The following is a 17,822-nucleotide window of genomic DNA, read 5'->3' on the forward strand; positions in this document are numbered from 1 at the left end:
CCAAAGCACCCAGAGGGAACCCACGCAGACACAGGGAAGATGTGCAAACTCCACACAGACAGTCACCCAAGGCTGGAATCAAACCCAGGTCCCTGGCACTGTGAGGCTGCAGCGCTAACCAGTTGTTGCTTTGGGCTATGTTAACATCTTTAAAGGTGCAGCACCATACAGTTACAACTGGCAGAGAATCATGTGAAAGCAATGCGCTAACCAACTCTAATCCATGCTGTGCCTGATAGTTCACATTCTAATTCACCACATTTAATATCTTTGGCCCAAAAGCACACTCTTCTCTGCTGCAGCTTCTTGCTGAGTTTCTCCACTGACTGTAACCCTGTTACCATTTGACTGACAGTTCCACAAACTTTCACATTATCTGGCCACACTTCTTAAAGTCTTCATTCTTGCAGCAGTGCGTGGACTGATCCCCTAAATTTCACTGAACCCATGCTTTTCTTTGACAACCATATTCTGCTTCTTGGATTCTTCCAGGAGAATTTCTTAGCATCGTCTTCAAGTCTAATTAGCTTTTTATCCTTGGTTCCATTCTTGTTCCTAAACAGGTTGTTTCTCAAATTAATTGGTTTTGTACATGTTGATACTAATTGGCTTTGACTATTAGGGTCTTTTATTCATTTAATCCTTGGTCAGTTTCCATTCACAGATTAGAAACCCTTGTCTCTGATCCCTGCCTTTTTGAAATTGGTATAGTTTTCGCAGTGAACCCTGATTAATATCAATTGGTTTTACAGTTTGACCATTACATCTGTTAATCCTTGCAGTAAGACACAGCAGAAGGTGGTCATGCCGTCCCTGAAGTCCGCTTTGCCATTCAATGAAATCATGATCGATTTGATATAATGCTTACTGATTCCCTTAAAAATCGCTCAGTATTGAATGTCCTTAAACAGCCTATACAGTCCTCTGTGATAAATAGTTCCATAGATTCATTACACTCAGAGAAGAAATTCTACCTCATCTGTCTTAGATAGCTGAGAGATTATTCAGAGATTATGCCCTCTGCTCCTGCAAGAGGAACCAATCTTTCTGCATCGACCCTGACAAGTCCTCTGGGAATCTCGGATGTCTCAAGAAGGTTGTATCTCATGTGGAAAGGTCCTGACCTGTACCAAACTGTTTCTCTCCACAAATACTCTCTGATCACATGTGCTTTCCTGGCATTTTGTGTTTTTAATTTCAGATTTCCAGCATTGGCAACATTTTGCCTTTCTCTCAGGACATCAGGCTCAGCGGTTTGCACTGCTGCCTCACAGTGCCAGGGATCCAGCTTCAATTCCAGCCTTGGGTGACAGTCTGTGTGGTGTTTGTACTGTCTCCCAATGTTCAGCATGGGTTTCCGTCGTGTGTTCCAGTGTCCTCCCACAGTCCAAAAATGTCACATCGGTGGATTAAACATCGCAAATGTGTGATTACAGTGTAGGGTAGGGAGCAAGGTCTGAGGAGAAAGCTCTTGGGAGGGTCAGCACATACTCAATGGGCCAAATGGTCTTTCTTCACATTGTAGGGATTCTATGATCAGGAGTTTTTCCAGGTGGCATCCCCATCTTGCCCATTTTCAGCTGTTCTTTCAACAATCTTCCATTTATCATATAAAGTCACAGCGATGTTCATGAGCAATTTTACATCATTCAGCTCCATTCCCAATTCCTTCGAGAATAAGGCAGCTCACAAGGCTCCTACAGCACGACCTGTACAACATCGTGTGGCAGGTAGAACTTACTAATGAAGAAATCACCATTTCCAACAAGAAAATATTCAACCACCTGATTATTACAAATGTGGATTTGAGAATGTGGCAGAGACTAGATACTGAGTGACTGTCAAATTCTATCTACCATTTATAAATTAGAAGGTAGATGCAGGTGATGGAAGTTTCCTTCCACAAACAGACATCGATATCTGATCAATTGTTTACTCTTAAGCGAAAACTAAGATTTCTGTTAAGCAGAAGTACTGGGAGTTAGAGTTCTTCTGTCTCTCAGTACTCCAGACACAGGAAGATCCGAAGACAAGAACCTACAGCTGCCTGGTTCTGAGATAAGAAGTGTTGTTTAGTAAATCTTAACTGGGAGTTTTATTGGACTAGTATTATAGAAGGGAAGGTAGAATGTAGGTTAGAGAAAGAAATTATAAATAGTAGTTAATTATTCTGTTATACTTTAAGTAATAAAGTCATTAATTTTATTTTAAATATTCCTTGGCCATTCGAATTTTTCCAGATGACTGCACAGGATCAATCTTTTCTGTGTTGCTGGTTTTAAATTAAGCAGGAGGGTTTACCTCGTGTCGTAACAAGGGTTACCGTAGAAATCGCCCTAGTTCTAGTTCCATATGGCTGCTCTCTCATAGAGAGAGAGAGAGAGAGAGTCAACTGGTGGTGAGCTTAACCTAAGGATCACTTCTCCTCTTTACATCTCACACCAGCCGTCCAGCCAACTGTGCTAACTGACTCCCTGTGGCAATGGTGGCTGGACAACTGGTTCATGATGTAGAGTGACACCGACAGCACAGGTTCAATCCCCACACACCAGCTGAGATCATCATGAAGGTCCCACCTTCATGATGGCTTGGAAGGGAACATGTAGGTAGTGGTGTTCTCATGCATCTACTGCCTTTGTCTTTCGGAAGGTATGATTGTACATTTGGAAGATGCTGTCAAAGGAGCATTGGTGAATTTCTGGAGCACATCTAGTTGGTGATACATAAGGCTGCTACAGAAGATTGGTGTTGGATTCACTGCATGTTTGTAGATATGGTGCCAATCAAACTGGCTACTTTTTCCTAAAAAAGCAAGAGCTGGAGAAATCCAGCAGGTCTGGTAGTATATGTTAAGAGAGAAAGAGAATTAATGTTTCTAGTCCTACATGACTCCTCCTCAGTCCTGTTCTGAAGAGGAGTTATATTGGAATCAAAAGGTTAATTCTGTATTTCTCTCCAACAATGCTGCCAGGCTTGTTGACTTTCTCCAGCACTTTCCGGTTTCATTTCAGGCTTCAAGTGTCAACAGCATTGTGTGTTTATCATGATGGTGTCCAATTTCTTGACTGTTGTTGGAGATACATTTCATCCAGTCAAATAGGGTGTATTCCATCATATCCCTGATGTGTGCCTTGTAGATAGCAGAGAGGCATTTGGTGTCATGAACTGCATCACTCACGGCAGTATTTTTGATCTCTGACCTGCCCTTCTATCCACGTGAGCAGGACTTATCTCATGAGTCCAGTTCATTTTCAGCTCAATGGTAACTCCGATACTGTTGATTGTAGGGGATTCAGCAACAGCAAAGACTTAAGTGTTCAGAAGCATTATTTAGGTGATCTCTTATTGAAGGTGGTAATTGCTTCCCATTTGTCTCGAGTGAATGTTAATTGCCAATTGTCAGCCCAGGCTGGAATTTTCAGGGGTCTTGTGATAGAGTGACATGGAGTGCTTCAGAAAATGAGGATGTATGAATGATTTTAACATTGTGCAAGTATTAGCGAACCCTCTGATTTATGGCATTCTGATTGAGAGAAGGTCAGTTATACAGTCACTAAAGATAGTTAGGGCTAGGACACAATCTTGAGGACCTCCTGCTGTGAGGTCTTGGAGCTTAGATGGCTGACCTCCATAAACCACACCAATTTCTGTGCGTCTGGAGTCACATATAGTCCAGACCAGGTAAAGACAGTAGTTATCTTTCCTTAAAGGATATTAATGAACCAGGTGCATTTTCTTTGACAACTGACATTAGTTTCATGGTTGACATTAGAGTTATAATCCACATACTTATGAAATTGAAGTTTTGTCATGCTGGGATTTGACCTAATTCCATGATCGTAGCTCTGAAGTATCTGAATTTGAGCTAATTCAATGGCTGGCTTCCTGGCTGAGTTGGAACCCAACTTGATTTTTTTTAGATTGGATTACTTACAGTGTGGAAACAGGCTCTTCGGCCCAACAAGTCCACACCGACCCGCTGAAGCGCAACCCACCCAGACCCATTCCCCGACACTTACCCCTTCACCTAACACTATGGGCAATTTAGCACGGCCAATTCACCTAACCTGCACAGTTTTGGACTGTGGGAGGAAACCGGAGCACCCAGAGGAAACCCACGCAGACACAGGGAGAATGTGCAAACTCCACAGAGACAGTCGACTGAGGCGGGAATTGAACCCGTGTCTCTGGCACTGTGAGGTAACAGTGCTAACCACTGTTCCAATTACCCAATAAAGTTTTAAGACCTTTTTTTACCATTTAGTGATAAATTAATTTGTTTCTATTTGATCCCGAAAAGTGGAAATACGACAGACTAAGTGATAGTGGTCAACTACATGAATTTGTCTTGACTATGACCAATTGTGAGAATATACAGTTTGTATCAGGGCAAGATAGGTTTGTGTATTTGCTCAGTGGGAGTTATAATGGAACGATGGATGATTAGAGGGAATTATTTTACCATACAGAGGGAGGTATTGAGTAGAAAGGTAAAAGAATAATTTAGCTGTGTGTGAGGTAAATGTGGTGTGTGTGTGTGTGTGTGTGTGTGTGTGTGTGTGTGTGTGTGTGTGTGTGTGTGTGTGTGTGCATGTGCACATATGTGTACGTGTCTTTCTGTGTCTCTGTGTGAAATACCTAAGAAATTCTTCTACATGAATAAGAACTCTTTCTTCCCCTTAGTCTTAAAGGACTTTGGAATGTGCTTATCTGAAAAATTGGAATTTGAAACCCAGGGTCCTAAGAACACATGTTGCCCTCACCTCAGTAAGGACGGAAACAGCATTGGGAAGGAAACATGCAAAATGCAAAACAACAATCTCACTCTCAGTCTCTCTTCAGCAGATTTATATCTGATGAGAACAGTTATTGAAGACTGGGGAGCTTCAAAGTACACAAATCCTGAGGTCTGGAAGAATTGTAACCAAGGAGACAAGGGAAGAAATTACAGGGACTCTGACCCAAATGTTTAATTCCTCTCCGGCCACAGGGGAAGTGTCACAGAACTGGAGGACAGCTGATGTGTTTTCACTTTTTGAGAAATGTGGTAGACGTAGACCAGGAATAACAGACCAGTGAGTGTCCATCAATGTTAGAGAAATTATTGGAGAAAACTCCAAAAGAAAGGATTATTCTCCAATTGAAGAAACAAGGTTTGATCATGGACAGTCAACACAGCTTTGTCAGATGGAGGTCATGCCTAACAAATCTGGTGGAGTTTTTGAGGAGGTGACCATGTCCATGTCTGTGGATGTGGCTAGGACAATTGAAGTAGTTTACATGGGTTTTAGCAAAGTCTTTGACAAGGTCCAACATGGGGGATTGAGAATGAAGGTAAAAGCATATGGCAGCTGGAGTAACTTGGCAAGTTGGCTGGGAAATTGGCTCAGTCAGAGGAAGCAGCGAATATTGTCAGAAGGCTGTTTGTGTAATTAGAGGCTTATGTACAGTGTATATCACAGAGATCAGTGCTGAAACCCTTATTGTTTGTCATATTCATAAATAATATAGACCAGTCAGATGGGCAGATCAGTGGCAGATGCAATTTAACTCTGACAAATGTGAGATGATGCACTTTAGTAGAAGTCACAACATAAGGCAATGAGTGGTGGGACACCAGGAAGCTCAGAGAAACAGAAGGACCTTGAGGTGCTTGTTAACAGATCCCTAAAGGCAACAACACAGGGTAAAAGGATAGTTTAGGCATACAAGATATGTGTCTTTACCAGTCCAGGCATAGATAAAGTCATAGAGATTCTCAGCATGGCCCAAATTGCTCTGCCACCCAGTTTTCACAATTAAACTAGTCCCATTTGCCTGGGTTTGGTCCATATCCCTCCATACCTATCCCATTCATGTACCTATTTAAATGTTTCTTCGGACGGCACGGTGGCTTGGTGGTTAGCACTGCTGCCTCAGAGCGCCAGGGACCCGGTTTCAATTCCCGTCTCGGGCAACTGTCTGTGTGGAGTTTGCACATTCTCCCTGTGTCTGTGTGGGTTTCCTCTGGGTGCTCTGGTTTCCTCCCACAGTCCAAAGATGCGCAGGTTAGGTGAATTGGCCATGCTAAATTGTCCATAGGGTGCAGGGGAATGGGTCTGGGTGGGCAACAAGTGTGGACTTGTTGGGCTGAAGGGCCTGTTTCCACACTGTAGGGAACCTCATCTAATCAAATCACAAAATTGTACTTGTGTCTGTCAATACCTCTAGCAGCCTGTTACAAGCACTCACCACCGTCTGTCTGAACAAAGTGTCCCTCTGAATCCTTTTGTGTCTCTCCACTCTCACATTAACCTATGTCCTCTAATTTTTGACTCTCCTATACTGGTGAAAATCTGTTAGCTATCTCTCTTATATGTATCTCACAAGATTTAATAGACCCCAATAAGGTTGCCTCTCAGTCTCCTACGTTCCCGGGGGAATAAAGTCCCAATCTATTCAACCCCGTCTTATAGCTCAAAACTTCCAGTCCAGGTAGCATCCTATTAAGGAGAGGGCCAGTACTGAGGTGTAGCTGAAAGGCAGGAGGTTTAGAGGGAACATGACATCCGGAGTATGGCAGGGGCCTACAGTGCATTGCCCAGGAGGGTAACTGAGGAGGCAATCCTCAAAACCTTTAAAAAGTACTTGAATGAGCACTTGAAATGTCATAACATTCAAGACTGTGGACTAAGTGCTGGGGAGTGGGACTTGTGCAGCTTTTCATGTAATCTTTGGAGGGATAATCTTTGTGGATCGATCGGTCACCTCTGTCCTATATGGTGCTCTCATTGTATAATTTTGAAGTTATGGTTCTGATTTATTTTTGTCTTTGTTTTGAGAAATTATTACCAAGTGTAAGTTCCAGTTATTGTTGTGGTCAGTATTAGTTACAGCTTCGGTATTCAAGTGCTGAATCAGACAGACTTTCCCAAACGAGTTGTGGAACTGAATTAACAAGGAAAATAGTGGTATAACAGTGTGCAGTAGAACAGCTGTCAAGGTACAACATGAGGTATTGAATGATTGAATATCCTCAGTAAAATAAAAGTCATCACAGAAAAGAATATCAAAAGATATTCAGATGTTGATGGGACTATTCGTGTGTGAAACACTGCAAGCATTCTTGTTTGATGACAAGTTGCAAGGAGCGGTTGTGACCAAATAAGATTAGATTCATCCAGTCTTTGGAGTATTCAAATGTAGACTTAAATTTCAATGACATTACATCATCAAAATAAACCTGTTGTCGTAATCTCTTTGTTCAAAATGATATTAAAAAGGTGAATGTGTAATCATATTTTCCCAGGAGGGACACAACAAAATATAAAATGAATCACAAAATATAAAACCATGTCTCTGGATATGTCTCATCTCTAATTTTGAGACAATTCGGACAGATGCCAGCAGCAGGAAGGGAGAGGTTGTTTCACAAACAACAAAATGTATTTTCCAAACATAATGATCTCAAAAATATACAACACCATCCTTGTCATTGTTGGTGTACCCGATAAGTCTTGGAACAACTTAAGTTACATAAGTCTATATTTCCGATCTGCATTTCCTGATGATGTAATTTCCATTGAGCAAGGCAAATCCCAATGCCAGATGAAAGTGCTCTCACTTACAGAGTTTAAAGTGAATTGTTTGTCGATTCGGAAGTTTCTCAGTAACGTGTAGCAGTGTCTGTTTCTCTGTCCTGTGCAGAATGGGCTTACACTGAGGCTTCAGTGATGAAGTTTGGCTGAGCACCGGCCCCAGCTTGTCTAGAAAGCGTTTAGCAAGACCATTCTCTCTCCTTGGTCACTTAAAGCCTGCTCTCAGTCCGCTGGATTAGATTAGGTTCCCTGTGACATGGTGGCTCAGTGGTTAGCATTGCTGCCTCACAGCACCAGTGACCTGGGTTCAATTCCTGCCTCTGGTGATTATCTGCATGGAGTTTGCATGTTCTCCCTGTGTCTGTGTAGGTTTCCTCCCACAATCTAAACATGTGTAGGTCAAGTGAATTGATCATGTTAAATAGCGTACATTGTTAGGTCCATTCATGAGTGTCAGTGTGGACCTTTTGGGCCAAATGTTTCCACCCTGGAGAAAATCTAATCATGATAAGGGTGGATCAGCCTAGATGGCTTTGACCACCTTGAGTTTAGGTCAGTCAGTGGATGCCTGGAGTTATGATATTTGTGAGGACAGATCACTGGGAGGGTTATTGAACACAAGGTTCCAACTACAATGTATATTGTTGAAATTATGTGAATGCCATGTGAGGTGTGCCATTTGTAAAATGATACACAGTGCTGTGGTGCAGAGTCCAATGGGATAAGCGCTGAGGTCTGGAGTTTTAGGTGCCTCAGAGAATCAAATTGTCCAACAGGATGTTTTCTATCTTGCCTTGTTTTTGCTTTATCCTTTGATGTTCCCCAAATGATAATGTGAAGGTCCTCCAATTTGCGTTCATTTGGGATTATTATTTAGACTTTAGCTGTCGGTTTAAACATGTAATTGCTATCATTATTATTCACATTATTGTTATAACATTATTATTATGACTATTTTGTCAGGACTGATGTTTTAAAGACTAAAACCCCTGGATATATTTTGAGACGGATTCACCTTGAGGCTAGAGTGTTACACCATGTACTGCAGTACTCCATCAACTTTGTGAAACCTCTGTCATTGTACCGGGCTCAGAACGGTGGAGATTGGGTGGTACAACATAATTTTTTGTAGATGAAAGACATTTTGGTTTGGAGTGACTGATGTGCAATTTCGGATATTTGATATAGTTGTGCTGCTCCGAGGCTCCAATCAGGATCAAGAACATCCGGCCATATGGAGTGAAAGTCAGCCCTGCTACTGTGACACCCAACTGACCTGATGTTCAGTATTGAGGGACTTGCTGCGTTAGATACTGTATCAGGATCACCAATTGAATCATAGTCCATCAACAGCACACTGCTGAACAGATATGAAAATAAACTATTGGAGATGATTCTTAGGGATAGGGTTTACATGCATTTGGAAATGCAGGGCCTATTTAGGGACAGTCCGCATGGCATTATGCAAGGCAGGTCATGTCTTACGAACTTGATTGAATCTTTTGAGGAAGTGATAAAGGTAATCGATGAGGGTAGAGCAGTGGATGTTGTCTGCATGAATTTCAGTAAAGGTGCCCGATATGGTCCCTCATGGTGGGCTCATCCTGAAGATTACACTACCTGGGATCCATGGTGAAGTGGCAGCTTCGATTCCCATAGAAAGCAGAGGACAGTGAGGAAAGGTGTTTTTCTGGCTGGAGGTTCGTGACTCGTGGTGTTCCTCAAGGTTCCAGAATGGGACCTCTGCCCTTTGTTTATTTGCAGATGATAGAACGATCAATGAAGTTGTGGATAAGGTTGTCAAAGATACAGTGGAGATCAATTGCCAAGAGGGGTGGAAAGGTGGCAGATGGAGTTTAATCTGGGTAAGTATGAGGCGCTGCACTTTAGGAGATTGAAAGTTCGGGAAAAGATATATAGTTAATGGCAGAACCCTGAACAGCATTGATATACAGTGATCTTGGTGTTCAAGTCCATAGCTCCCTGCAAGTGACCATGCAAATAAATAGGGTAGCAAAGAAGATGTATAGTCAGCTTGCCTTTATTGGCTGATAAATTGAGTACAAGAGTCAAGATGTCATGTTTCAGCTTTATAAAGACTGTTCCTGTGCTGTACAGTTCGATGTTCTGTGTTCTCATGTGAATCATCTGTCGACCCTGATTTACATGATGCTCTTCATCTCATGGTGTGGGACATCATTGCACCGATTGTCACATAGGATGTCTGTCCAAACAGTAATTGTGGTTTACACCATCGAGACAGATTTGCATAGACATATCAGTTCCTACAGTTATAAGGTGAGATGTTACATCAATGTTATTCAAGATCTTGCTGATCAATTTGAGCCAATCTGCTCTTAGAAAAGTTGTCATATTTTCTTCCCATTCTGAATGGTTGGAAAGCTGAGGTGAGTGGGAATGACTGCTCACCTGTATTCACTTTGTGGGAAGTCACTCATGTCTTGACCCTGGCCATTCAGGGAACTGACCTTACACAGGGCAGTTCAGTGCATTCAGACCCTTCTGGTTGGATAAAAGTTTCCATGTTGATTGAAACTCTATATCAATATGAGGTGATTTATTGGAGATCACACGTAAGTGCTGAGTAATCTCAGACTGTTTTGTGGCTATCGAGGAATCGAATTTAAATTGGGAGTGGATGAGAGATAGTACAGAAGGGTCCTGCTGATGCCAGCTAGCACTTGGAAGTTTATAACTGTTTGCAGTAACAGTAACACCGAGCTGAATGTTCCCACAGTACAATGTAAATGTCAAGGCTGCTTCATCAACACTGCTGTCTGGGGCATGTCTGGAACAGTGTGTTTTACATCAGGGGAGTAATACAGTGGTCAAACTCTCTCATGCAATAATGACATCGTTCTTCAATTCCATAATGATTCACTTGAAGGAAAATAGAGTGTTCGATATATTGTGTCACCATAGTCAGACCAGACCACAGGGCTCTCATTAGAGAGAAGAGGCTGCTGGTGGTTTAACTTGAGGGCCACCAGACCCCAGATGAAGGAAGAGGTTGCGAAGGAGAGTCCTTCATAGTAACTCAAGCCAGTGATGAGAATTGAGCCGATGCTGTTAGCATCATACTGCTCTGCAAACCAACAATCCAACTGAGCTCAACCCATTCCCATGGAATATTGGATGACAAGATATTAAACAAATTTCATTTGACAGCCAAGGGAACTATGTCAGATTCAGAGAACATGTGTTGCTGCTGTAATGCCAGAGGTTAGTACAATACAGAAGACTGAATGTTCTGGGGTACGAGCATTCTGTGATGGGCTCTCTTCAAGGATTTATTTCTTCTCTTCAAGTTCAGTCTTTACCTCCCCAGAGGAGCCACCTCTCAGATGTAGGGTACTCTCTGAATGCTGATCCGTGACAAATACATTTAACCCTCGACTTACTGGCTACTGAACTGGGCAGAACAAATTCCAAATGTGTGATATCAATGTACACATTTAACATTTTCAAACTTACCCTGTGGTGTAATTCGTCAACTGAGAACAACAAAAAAAAGGTTTTATTGCCCACAGGCGCTCTTCATTGCCACTGATTTACTAGATTGATGTGTGATACTGAGTCAAGTCTCCAGAAATCACTCTGAATGAAGGCATTAATGATCATGGAACTGAACTGTATTGGGATCACTAACATCAGGCTGGATCCTCTGATTGCAATGGTGTTTTGTTGTTGGGAGAATCCATCACTGTAGAACTGAATTGCAGAGCTGATTTCCAGAAGTGTGGTGACAGTGATTACCTTTGACATCAAGACCACACTCATTCAAGTGTGGCATCAGGAGCCCAGGCAAAACTGGAATGAATGGGGTATCAGGAAGCAAATCCGATGGATGGAGCCAAAACTGGCACAGAGTGGTTCTTAGAGGTCAGTCTTCTCATCTCCTGATCATTTCTGCAGCAGTTCCTCAGAGTAGTGCTCTAGGCCCAACCATCTTCGGCTGCTTCATCAATGATGTGCCCTCCGTCAGAAAGTCAGAAGTGGGGATGTTTGCCGATAATTGTACAATATTCAGCACCATTCTCAACTCATCTGATACTGAAGAAATCAATGTTTGAAGGGAGCAAGATCTCAACAATATCATGGAATTGTAGAGTCCCTACTCTGCAGACAGAGGCCATTCAGCCCATTGGGTCAGCACCAACCCTCCGCAGACCATCCCACACCACCACCCTACTGGCGTAATTCTGCATTGACCTACCAAGCCGGCACAGCTTTGGACTGTGAGATGAAACCATTGAAACCAAAACCACACATACAGGTAAACTCCATGCAGACGGTCCTTCAAGGCTAGAACCTAAACTTGGGCGCCTGGTGCCATGAGGCAGCATTGATTACCACTGCGCTGCCAGATATGCTGGGTATCTGGGCTTGGGCTGAAAAATGGCAGTTAAGATTCACGCCATACAAATGCAAGGCAATGACTATCTGTGATCAGAGATGACCTTCCCTCCACACCTTGACATTCAATGGTGTTAACATCAGTGAATCTCCCATTATCAATATTGGCCAGAAATTCAACTGGCCTCACCCCATCAATACAGTGGCTGGGACAGCAGGTCAGAGGCTCAATACTGTAGCAAACAGCTCATCTCCTGACTCCCCAAAACCTGTCCACCACCTGCAAGGCACAAGTTAGGGGGGTGATGGAATACTCCACAATTGCTTGGATGAGTGAAACTTCAACAAAACTGATGGATCTTGACACCATCCTAAACAAATCAGTGCATTTGATTAGCACTACATCCACAAGCATCCACTATCTTCACCACTGACAGCAGTGTGTTCAGTCTACAGGATACGTGCAGAAATTCACCAAAGGTCCTTAAACAGCACTGTCCAAAACTATGATTAGTACCATCTAGAAGAACAAGGACAGTGGATACTTAGGAACACCACCACCTGAAAGTTCCTCTCCAAGCCAATCTCCATCTTGACTTGGAAATATATCACCATGTCTTCAATGTCAAACTGGGTCAAAATCCTGGAATCCATTCCCTTATGGCATTGTAGGGCAACCTACAGCACATGGACTGCAGCAGTTCAAGAACGCAGCTCACATCACCTCTCAAGGGCAACTGAGGTTGACTAATAAATGCTGGCCAGCCAACGATTCTGTGTGTCAGTAAACTAAAAGAATCGGTCGTAAGGAATTTGTGACCCAGTATTCGCGCTTCCTGTGGGTATCTGTAAAAGCAGCATTGTATTCAATGTGGACCATGAATAGGAAAATGCCCTCAATCGCTAATATCTTTCACTGTAGAACTGTTTTGCATGTGAGTCAATAGCCTGAAGGGAACATCTAATTCCAGTGACATTGTGATTCAGTTAGCATCTTTCAATTAGAATTTCACTGAGTGTGGGTTCCTAGCTAAAGGGGAACAACTTACCCCAGTGTTCAGGTGTTACTGGGAGCATCTCTCAAAGCAAAATTAACCTGAGTGTGGGTAACTAACTGGAGGGGAACAACTTAGCCAGTGGCCTTGCGGAAGTAGGAGTATCTCTGACTATCTCTGACATGCCTTTCCCATTACGAAGTGTTCAAATGCTGAATGAATATTCTAATAAAACAAACTCTAGTTGTCATCACCCTTATTCATGGAAATCCCATCTCCATATCTTGCATCGCTAAATCTTTTTAAAGTTTCGTACCCCAACTTTAGCTGTACTCATCTTTCAAGAAACAGGGGCATACTTCTTTTTGGATGTGGTACTGTATGGAGTATTCCATCGCATTCCTGACTTGCTCCTTCTAGCTGGTGGACAGACTTTGAGGAGTCAAAAGTGAAGATGTAGTGCATTTGGATTTCAAAGTTTTTTTAAAGTGCTGCGTGGAAGGATAATGCTCAAGACAGGAGCTCACAGTGTTGAGTGTAATGTATTAGCATGGATTGAGACTGGATTAACACACAGAAGATGGGATTAATAGACATTTTGTTGGAAAGATGTAATTTGTGAAATGCCATCAGAACCTGTCCCAGCATCTCAATTCCTTGCTATCTATGTTCATGACTTGAAGAAGGAAATAGAGTATAATTTATTCAAATTTACTGATGATATATAAATAGCTGTGGTGGGGGGGGGGGGGGGGGTACATTCTGGTAAGAACATAAGGAATCTGCAAGGAGATGTAGATACATGGAGTGAATGGGCAAAAACTTGGAAGCTGGAGCTTTAATGCTGGAAAGTGTAAGGTCAAACACTTTGCTAGGCAGAATCAAAAAGCAAACAATTATAAATGGAGGAAGATTTCAAAAAGGTCAGCAAAGTGACATTTGTGTGCAAAACAAAAAGGTTAGCATGCATGTTCATCAAGTAATTCAGGATACAAATGGAATTTGGGCTTTGCTACCATGTGTTTGAAGTGTAAATATAGGGAAGTCTTATTACAACTGTACAGATTGTTGAGACTGCACCTTTAGTACTGTGTATGATTCTGGTTTCCATATTTATGAAAGGAGATGCTGGTGTTGGAGGCAGTTCAAAAGATTCACTGGACTGATTCCTGGGGTGAAGGGTTGACTTAGGAAAAATGATAACTAGATTAGGTCTTTACTCATTAGCATTTTGATCTTATTGAAATATACATAATTCTGAGGGGGTTTGACAGGATAGATGTTGAGATGATGTTTCCACTTCTGTAGGAGTCTTGAACGAGGGAACATAGTTGCAGAAGAAGGAGACACTTACAGTCAGTTCTGCTATAATGTGGTAATTCCATTCTTGTGCAATCCCGTGTTATAAGAAAATTGCGTAATAAGAGCACCATTTGAACTAATGGGGCTGGAATAGTATTATAACTAAGACACACCTTAAAATTCTGCACTTTAGAAACAGTGTCTTCAATTTGTCAATTGCATTATAGCGATTTTGTGTTAACGAAACACATTGTAACAGAACAACCTGTACATGAAATATTGAAAAGTATGACTGATTAATTTTACCTTCAACATAACGAGTTATTTCTGCCTGCCCTTGGTATACATGTTATTAAGACAGCTCACAAGTCCCACTTCCAGAATTGAGAGTATTTCAATCCCTTTAGTGTGATAATGACAAACATTCTGACTTTTCCTGGGCATTCAAACTGTGTCACACATTGACCTGTTTTTTCCCTCAGCCTTTGACCTTCTATATTCTAGTGTGACAAACTCAGGATCGCTTGACTTGGATTTACAGATGTATTGATTGTATTTATCTCAATCGGATGCTTCTCTTTTTACAGTTAAATTTTAATTACTAACAACAAATGCTCAGCTCTTAAACGTATACATTGTGAACACGTATTCACAATAAGGACTCCTTGAAAAGCTGAACTCACCAAGATTACAACTCTCTTGCGTTTCATCCTGACCACAGATGAAGATAGTTACGGTTGATGGCGGTCAATCATCTCAGCCGTCACACATCTCTGCAGGAGTTCTTCACACTTGTACCTTGGCCTTAAAATCTGCAGCTGCCTCTTCAATGCCTTTCCCTCCATTGCCATTTCCAAAGTAGAGAGGTTTGTTCATGGTTGCACAATATTCAGCACCATTTACATCTCCTTAGATAATAAAAAGATCTGTGTCATGATACAGTGAGATAACATCTAGCTTGGTCTGGTAATTAACAAGTAACATTCGTATCCCACAATCACCAGGGAATAGCCATCCCCAAGAAGTCAGAATCTACCAATATGCCATTGGCTTACAGTGACATTACTGTCACTGAATGCATGGCTAACAACAACCTGGCCCAACCATTGACACGAAAATGATCTGGTCCAGCCATGCAAGTGCTGTGTATGTCAGATATTGATTACTGCAGCAATAAGCTCCCTGTCTGTCTCTCCAATCCATGTCTACCATCCAGAAAGTATAGCTTGGGTGGGATGGATTGCTTTCCATGTGTCTCACTGAAAGCATCTCCAACAACATTTACAAAGCACCACGTTGTGCAGTACAAACAGCTGATTGATCAGCATGCCAATTACCACATTCCGTACTCCCTCTCTTCACTAATGAGATGAATGACCCACAATGAATACCACCCACAGATGCAAAACATTACACTCCAAGTGTTTTTTGACAGCAGCTCGCAGAACCATGACCTCTAATAGCTAGAAGAACAAGAGCAGGAGTTGCATAGAAACACCATCACATGCTACTGCCCTTTCAGGATAGATTTCATTCTGACTTGGAAATACATCATTGTTCCATTACTATTGCTGTCTAAAAACTATGGAACTCTGCTCCAAAATATACCGGGTTTTCCTAACCACCAGATAATGCAGGTGTTCAAAAATGCTGCTCTCCAGTACTATCTCAAAGGCAATTAGAATTGGGCAAGAATTATTGGTCCAGACACCAAAACACACACTTTGTGAGTACATTTAAAATTAACCAATATTCCTGCATCTGACAGAAATTAGCTCTGAACCTGAGCTGTGGTTATTGTCCAAAAGAATGTCCCACATGGGAGACAGCAGGAGAAATAACAAGGGGAAAGTAGGGAAGCTTGGTGCTGATATCTTGCTGGTTTCAGGATGTCAGCTATTCCAGTGGATGGTCCATGTCAAAGCTTATTTTGTCTTGTCCAATGAATTTCCCAACTACGACTGGAATTTCCCAACTAAGCCAGAAGACAGATCCTTTTCCCTGTGGTCTATGGGTTTATGCGTTGGTGTTCCTTACTTTAGAAAATTACACTGAATCAAATTCAGGATCTCTTATCTTCAAAACTGGGTCGATTTTGGGAGTTGCACGCTCGTGAAAATGAACATCCCATAAGGATATGCTATCATAAGACGTGGTCCAAAAAAAAAGGGAGCAATCATCTTAGAGTCACCAGATTGTTGTGAGTTTAGAATTTGATCATGAGCCCATCATCTCCCCTAACCTTTAATATTGGCCTGAATTCAGAGAGAGTCTCTGAAGCCAGACAATGGAACAATGTTTGGGTCTCCCACAACAAGCTTGAGTACAATTCTCGTGATTTCCAAGGCGTGTGTTGGGTAACCTATGGGCATTCTTAGCCCCAGCATGTGCTCTGAATCTGGGAGGAGGATCTCTGTTCACAAGGAGAGGAGCTTGAGAGAGAGTCTGGACATCAGGCAGGAAGCTTTGCTTCATCCCAGATAAAAAGTGTAAATTCTAAACTAGAAAGTTGCAATAACCAATGCTGCATGGATTTGGATGGGAGCAGTGGAGTACAGTCTCAGACAGGTCAGGGACTCTGTGCCACATATTGAAATTCCTATGATTGTGGTAGGCACCTAACCTGGGGTATGGTGCTTGGATTCACTGCTGAATACTTCCATGGATAAAATTGTTGGTATGTTCAATCCTGTACACGTGGGATGGACTCAAAATTGTATCATTTTTAAAAATTTCATATTGTGGAGTGCATCCACTCCCGTTCACTGTGAAGTGATTTAATATCCCATATTATAGTTCATACAGTGTGGACCTAAAATTCTAGACACAATCTGAGCTGTGGAAACTCCAAAACTGATTGCAAGAATTTTCCAATCAATGTTTGTGCTAAATGTACAACATTGTTGATTTACTCATGTAGGGTGCCTTTGTGTAGATGTTGCGGTCCTATAGGAAAATCCAACCAGTCAGAGTTACCTATAAAGCAGCTCAAATCAACCACGGCCAACCCGAACAAAACATTGAATATGTGACCATGTTGCTACAAATAAACTGTCGCTCATGTTCTTACCTCTGTCTATTATAAGTGCAAATGCTACTGAGGTTCATGTTCTCGAGACTTCATGTGGTTTGGAACAACAATGACCTTCTTGCCATTACTTACAATCTGGGCTCAGGCACAGAGAGTAACTTCAAGTCTCTTTTTCTCCTTTCTCTCTCTTACAGTGAGTCTAGTGGTGATTGCACTCTTGGCTCGGGGCAAGTGTGGTCTTTCTACATGCACCATTCGCTATCTGGTGGCCATGGCAACATCTGATCTACTGTTCATCATTTTTGATATCGTACTTGATAGATTTGGGTCTTATTATTATCCACGCTGTTTCCTGAACATCACTCCTGTTTGCAGAGTTATCTATGTCCTGACCTGCTCAGCCATTGATTGTTCTGTCTGGTTCACTGCTGCTTTTTCTTTTGATCGATTTGTTGCCATCTGTTTTCACCAGATGAAAATTAAGTATTGCACAGAGAAAACTGCAATGAGGGTTCTAGCAACAATTTATATTTTCTTTTC

This window comes from Chiloscyllium punctatum, chromosome 29 (genome assembly GCF_047496795.1).
Source record: "Chiloscyllium punctatum isolate Juve2018m chromosome 29, sChiPun1.3, whole genome shotgun sequence".
Taxonomy (NCBI): Eukaryota; Metazoa; Chordata; class Chondrichthyes; order Orectolobiformes; family Hemiscylliidae; genus Chiloscyllium; species Chiloscyllium punctatum.